The sequence below is a fragment of the Chinchilla lanigera genome, unplaced genomic scaffold (assembly GCF_000276665.1).
Source record: "Chinchilla lanigera isolate Chin_1 unplaced genomic scaffold, ChiLan1.0 scaffold00024, whole genome shotgun sequence".
NCBI lineage: Eukaryota > Metazoa > Chordata > Mammalia > Rodentia > Chinchillidae > Chinchilla > Chinchilla lanigera.
In genome coordinates, this window is record NW_004955425.1 from 12,238,652 (window position 1) to 12,246,028 (window position 7,377).

Genomic DNA, 7,377 nt, shown 5'->3' on the forward strand with positions numbered 1-7,377 from the left:
GCTTCCCTGCCGAGGGCCCGGGCGGGCTGGGGGCAGCGCCCCGCGGATGTCCGGCTCGGAGGGGCGCCCCCACCCCGGAGCCGCGGCGGACAGCGTGGGCACAGCGTCCCCTGTGTGTTCGTCCGCTGACAGGCGCGCTGGATACGTGTGCAGTTACATTCGGCTCGCGGAAGTCTTCCCGAGCGGTGGTGTCTTTGTCCTTCATGGTTTGGGATCCTCCTTTCTGTACACTCTTGAAGGTTCCTCGGGGACTTTCCCGGGGAAGGAAAGTTTCAACCACATTGGGCTGGAAACAGAGTGAGATTTACAGTCTGGCGACTGGAGTGAGCGCTAAAACACAAGGTCACTTTAACCTCCCTTAAAAATGGTCATTACTAGCCTACCTGTGGCCATCAGAGTGGCTCAGTGCCCACATCCGTGCAAGTTGAGAAATGAGGTAGTTTGAGTGACTGTCATTCTTATGGTTTGCGAAGGCGGCCCGGCGCTGGTCTCCCTAAGGGAGGGTGGTGAAGACTCATTCAGTAGCTAATGCCCTTTTATCACGGAAGGACTGGAGCTTTCCAGACTTGTTTTTGTTTTGTGGCTTTCTGGGTAGCTTATTTCCACTTTATCAGTCAATGTATCGCAGTATGCGAGCAAGTTAGCCCTCCGTGGAAATGCAGTGGCCTTTTAGAACAATCAAGCAGGTTATTTTAAGAGAGAACAACATGTTTTCCAAAACAATAACTCGGTGGAAACAAATAGCAGGAGTGTTTGGCAAGCGTTTTTGGATGTGCTACAAACTTCTCTCCCTTGCTGCTTGTTTTTATTGATAAACATTCCTAGTGCTGGTCCTGTCTCCGTTTTTCCCTCAAATTATGCAACTTCTAGGAGAATTACTTCTGTGATAAACCTTTCAAACAAGAGTATTGCAAAACATTGGAAAACTAAAGCCCGTGCTGCGTTTCTGTAACTAATTTTACTTATTTATTCCATGCTCTTTTTTTTTTTTTTTTTTGGCCTGGTTTGTGCTTATAAAACAAATGTTAACTTTATGTTGCAGATTGGACTGACCTGGTTAAGATAACATACTCTTCTTTTTCATCAGGTTGCCAGTTTATTTTCTACATGAGTTTGGAGGGATGTGAAGGATTATTAATCTTTTTTTTTAGTAGGATTTTAAAGTGACACATCATCTTCACCCATGCACCTTTAAGCACAGTCAACCCCGTAGTTGTCCTGACTGGGAACACCATAGGTGTAACCTGGGCTTTAGAAGTTCTTTTTAAAGTTAAGACATTTTCATTTTGAGTACCATGAAATATGGATGAAACATTTTTAAAACTTGAAGACTATTTTGTAGATAGGAAATTCTGACATCAGATGGTTAGAAAATTGCCTTACGGTGTTAAAGTTGGTTAAGCTTCTCTTATAGAAAGTCTTAACAGCTTTAGCACTTCTTCAGCAGCGTGTATATAGCGAAATATTCAATTAATGTTGGACACAGTAATTTTCCAAGATCACGTCTAAATGGATTGCTGCTTGTATCAGAGTAAGCTTTGAACACATTTGACAATAGGAACCAGGGCATAGGGTACCAGGGCATTTTAGGATGTGTGTTTCCAGTATCAGATTGCTCAGAACTACTGTGCTTGAAAGAATGAGACTAGTTTTCCCAACCAAATGTAATCAGGTGCCTCGATGCTTAATACTAGGTAATCACACAAAAATGAGTATTGGAATCAGGTAGACCTGGTTTCAAATCTCCATGGGACTTTGGGAAAGTTCCTGGGCCGTACCTTGCCCTCAGTTTTCCAATCTGCAAAGTAGGGCTAATATTAGGCACTTTTTCTTAGGGTTTTATAACCATGGAAAGAGATAATGCTTAATAAGCTAAATTGGTAAATAATAACTTCATACGCATCATTTTCTTTTATTATTGAAATTTTTTTTTGAGACAGGGTCTTGCTGTACAGCCCAGGTTGGCCTTGAACTTACTATGTAGCCTGGGCTGACCTCGAACTTGCAGTGTTCCTCCTGCCTCAGTGTCCTGATAACTGTAATCACAGCCATACACCACCACATCTAGCCCATTATTAAAGCATTACATCATGGATTCAAATGATTTCCAGTATCTACCATGACTTATGAGAGATGACATATATTTAATACATAGTTGGGGGACAGAAGGATTTTGCAAATTCATAATTACAGAGGTAAAATAGATAAGAACCAAGGTAGGAAATCCGATAAGTCAACAGGTATTCTAATATTGATAGATATTTTAGGGTGGAAAACTTCATTCAAAAAAAGATCAAGTAAAGGATGTATTTGGTTGGGTTTCTAATTATTGTGAATTTGGATTAGAAATTTATCTTTCTACAGTAGTCTTAAAATACCGTATGTGGTTTTCTTATTTAAATTGGGGCAAGCAAGATAGTTGTCCTTTCAGTCTTAAGAGTGCAGATTGGTGATTATAATGCTTGGAATTTGTTTTCAGAGAGACTGTCCTAGGGGCAAGTTAATCTTTAATGTCTAGTGTTTTAATGTTGTATTTTTATTAGTAGAGAAATTCTTCTACGCAATGGACCAAAAATTCAGTGAGGTTAAAATATGGGCAGTAGGATAGTAGTCAAAGAAATAAAATACCATTCTTGGATGATCACTGCATCCTAAAATAATTGGTATATAACATAAAAACCACCAGACCAAAAATGTGGGGAAAATCACCAGTTTTATTTGAGTTGTTTTTTTGTTTGTTTAATAACTTACCTTAGAACAAACGTGAATACTGACGTTTTTGTTGAAGCCTACATGACAGTTATTGATTTTAGTCAATGATTTTTAAAATGGGAATTTATTTTTGAGTTTAGGTTTCTGAAGTCTATTGTCAACCTTAGGGTAAATACCATGGACAGCATTTTTTAGCGATAAAATCATTTTAAACTTTAACAGTAACCTTCAAAATTCGGATTTCATGCTTCATGTGAGATAATAGTGTTGATTCATTTAAATCGATTAAATGCGAGCTATGCTATGTGAAAAAAGGGAGAGTGTTACCGAGGAAAGGAAGGGAGAAAGTAGGAAATAATTGGGTGAAGAGAGCCAGAGGTAGTCTCGGTGGTTGCAGTAGTACCGAGAGATAACCGCAGGAGTCCTTTATTAATACTTTCCTTTTTGCATCAAAACCATATATATGTTACATAAAATTAAAAAATTTTAACATAAAACTTAGACACATAAGCATTTTCAAAGTTCTGAACCCCCATTTCTACAAAGAAGAAAGTATAGGGTTGGGGAGAGATGGCGTGTTTAACGCGAGGACTGACATCTGGTGGGCTTTCTCCTCCTGCTGCAGAAGACTTCAGAAAACATGCTGCATTCTTACAATGGCAGGCAGAACTTGGATCATTTCCTGGTGCTTACCTGAGTCACAGAACTGGTCACCAAAGCGGAGGTTGCCAGACATCATTAATAGAAAGTATGCGCAGCAATCATGTTATCTCTTTAATTCCACAGACTTTAGTGGAGTTTGTCTTGTGATATGGTAAAGGTAATACTTCTTTAGATATGGTTGAGAGAGAGAAAAGAAATATGAAGCAAAAAATATGTGAAAATAAGGGAGTTGTGGAAATAAAGATAAAGAGTAAAGTTGAAGTGAATAGAACTTTCTAAAGCTAATGCTTGACCCAGGGTAACGGACAATAAGAGAAAATCAAACAACTTTATGAAGCGTAGTGGTTAAGTGCACAGGGCTCTGGGCCAGATCTACATTTGAATCTCGGCGTTACCTTTGAATAAGGAGGCTGAAAAATTTATTGTGAGTAGCCCTGTTTCTAAAAACAGGTGTTAATAAGAAATTCTTACATCCGGAGGTGCTCATGACAATTACAAGTAAAATATCACAGTGTAGGCCACACAGGAACTATGAATGAAATTAATTATGATAAATCATTCATTATAAACTATAGTATAAAAAGAATATTATTATATTATATTGAAGATGAAAATCAAGTTTATTGGACAGTGGATATGTTTTTATGATTAGTGAACATTCACAGCTATCTCAATATTACTGTTGGCCTTCCTGGTAGGTGTGTTGAATGGGTTAGTCTTTGTCGGGGTGGGTAAGTAGAATAAAGCTTCACTGGACATGACCATGGAATTCTAGGTTTTGCTCGTGATGAGAGGGCTTCTGACCCTCTTTAGTTGTACTTGTTCTTGCTTTGAATACTTATTCTTTGAATGGTTTTGAGTCATTCCATTTCAGTACTTTTACTAAATCAGGCATTCTGTCTTCTAGTTATATGACTCTGGGATGGAGTCCTTCATTGGTATCTAGAAAGAAGCTTTTTGAAAGTAAATGCTACACTGTTAACATGAGCCAACGTGTTCTGTTTGCTCACCCATAGAGTGAGGAATATGAGAGTCCCACCTGAAGGTGATGTGAGCGCTGAGTAAGAGAATGCTTGTGAAATGCTTATCCCAGAGCCAGGCACTTGACACTTAACAAACATTAGTGCAGCAGCAGCCACCTCAGCATCCCATGTGATGCAGTAAGATTTTAGAATGCTTGAAAGTAAACACTTACCAGGTCATTTAATTTCTTAAAAAGTGTAGTGTTTGGTTTTTTTTTAGTGAAAGACTTCCTTAGAAAACGTCCATTAGGGCAATTAAATTGAGTCAGAGCAGAACTGAATGGTAAAATTACTTCATGGACTAATTGGAAAAACACACCAGTGGCTTGGCAGTGAAGGGCTTGGGGACTTTCCTCAGACGGGCTGGACTGGGGCTCATGCTTTGCCTGCTGAAGAAGCCTGAGCAGATGCACTTCCTACTCAGCACTCTCAGTACACATGTCTGTGAGGAGTTCTGCTTCAGTTGATCATTGTTAAGTTCAAACACAGCTAGAGAGGTCTGTTGTATTGATGACTTTTACAGGCAGGAATGTATTTGGCTGTAGCCAAGAGAAACTCTAACACACAGTAGTTTACACAACCCAGGAGTTTATCTTCTCTGCCTAACAAGAAGTCTGAGGTGAAGCAGTCCAGACTTCAGTAGCTGCTCAGGAACTTCAAGGAGTCACCTTGTCACCTTCATCATCTTCAGCCTGGGGACTTTTGTCTCCTGCAAGTTTCATCTGTGTTTCTTTGGCCATTGTTGCAACAGAGTCTGAGGATGTGTCTTCTTTTCTGCCTTATCGAGCTACAGCAGGTGAGGAAAAAGACAGTTAGATTGGATGCTGAGTGCTTCAGCTCGGTTTCCCCATAGCAGGTAAAGCAGAGGAATACTGTAACCCAAATTCCAAGTGTGACTAAGCCACAGCTTACCAGTTAGGGACTTTGGACTGCATTGCTCATCCTTGAAACTTAGATTGTTTGGTAATAGTTATATACAGGTAGAATTTCCTTTTTAGCACCATCTAGGAGTAAACATAAACCCAAAAAGGAAACAACTTTGATCATCTAAAGTTCTTCTCATTTTGTTACTCTTTCTACAAATAGGATCTTGTGCATGCTGGGCACTGCAAGCTCTGTATCAATAAGCTATACCCCTAGCCACTGGAACTATCTTTTTTTTGGCCTCCATTGTTTTATCTGTGTCAGTTTTTTTTTAATCAAAAATTACATGATACAACAGAAATGCCCATTTTATTTTTATTACTCTGAGATATCTTCTGTGTCCTCCCTTTTGGAATTGACTGGTTCAGTATAGTTCAAACTTACGCACTTTTGGCTTTTCATAGATTGGTCATTCCACTCCAGCCAACAAAGCTGGAATTTGTTCAGAAGATGAAGTCATTTTGGAGGCACTTCGATAGAATTATCTTCAAGTTTGTGCCATGTTTTGCTATTTGAAGTTGTCCAGAATGATGAGCTAATAAAAATGCCAATCGGCTCATCCTGAGTTTATTCCATTTATTTTAAACTAGAGTTCTCACTTAGAAATGAGTGAGGTGGTGGTGAGCATACACATTTGTTTATGTAAAATGCTTAGTAAGCTACAAGGGACAAACACAATTTTAACACTAATTTTTCTAGCCTTTGCAGTATGTTGGAATCATTTTGGCGAGAAACTTCTGTTGTTATGTTGCAAGAGTCACCACATTTGATTTTTAAATCTTTTTGGTACCAATATTTAGGACAGTGTCCAAAATTTAGAAAACCATCAGTAGAAACACGTTGGGGATGCCATACGTTTCTCCATCCTTTTCCTACCTACTAATCTATTCATTAGTGACTGTAGGTGATGAACGCATGTATATGTAACAAGTGTTGCATCCTGTTCCCATTTCTGATCTGGCATATAAGAAGATAATGCTCACTTGCTAGCTTCTAGGTAGTTTCTCTGTTACAGTAAAAAAATCAGTCTGCAATTTGAGTTGATTTGGAGTTTAACTATATTCTTTTTCCTCTTCTTCAGTGCTGGGGATCAGATGCAGGGCCTCTCCACACCAGGTGCATGCTCCATCTCAGACCTACATCTCCACCTTTTCACTGTATTTCTTACAGATAAAGGTGCCTACGCATAGGATTTGGAAATTTACCAATGATTTTATTCCTCTGACTTTTTGTATTTTATTTACTTATTTATTCTCTTCAGTTTTTATTTTTATTACTACATGTTTGCCTTAAATAACGACTACATACCTTCTGGTGAGTTGGTACGTGAACACAGAACATCTCAGTTCTTTTTTTCATCCTTTTTTCCTCCCCTCTGTCTCTCCCCCCTTCACCTCTTGATGTCCTTTCCATTTGGAAAAAATACATCTCCCTCCTTTTAATTACCTATCTTTTGTTTTGTTCTTTATTTATGTTTTGGGTTTGTCACGTAAGAGAAACCATGTAGTATTTTAGCTCATGTGTCTAATTTATTTCAGTTAACATTATGGTCTCAAGGTGCATCCATTTTCCTATAGATGACACAGATTGATCCTTCTTTATAGCTGAGTAGTACTCCATTGTTTATAAATACCACACTTTTCTTTATCCATTTATCTGTTCATGGACATAGAGTCTGCTTCCCAGATGTAGCCATTATGAATTTTGCTGCTATAAACATGGGTATGTAAGTATAACTATAGTCCGAGGCCTTTGGGAAGTTGCCTAAAAGGGGAATAGCTGAGTCAAAAAGAATTTCTGTTTTTGGATTTTAGAGGAATCTCCATACCGATTTCCATAGTAGTTGGACTATTTACATTCCCAACAATGCAGAAAGGTACTTTTCCCCCCACATCCTCGCCGGTATTTGTTTTGGTTTCATGGATGGCTGTTCTTTATGGATAAGGTGGAATCTCAGTGTTGTTTTAACTTACATTTCTCTAATGACCATTTATTAATGTATTTATTGGCCATTTTGTACCTCTTCTAAGAAGTGTCTGTTCATTTCAGTTGCCAG

General features: G+C 38.7%; 1 protein-coding gene across 1 annotated transcript in view; it reads left to right on the forward strand.

Annotated features, from left to right (window-relative positions):
- Bicc1 (BicC family RNA binding protein 1) overlaps positions 1-7,377 on the forward strand; it is a 284,711-nt gene that overhangs the window by 1,041 nt on the left and 276,293 nt on the right. The gene's annotated exons all lie outside the window — the stretch shown is intronic.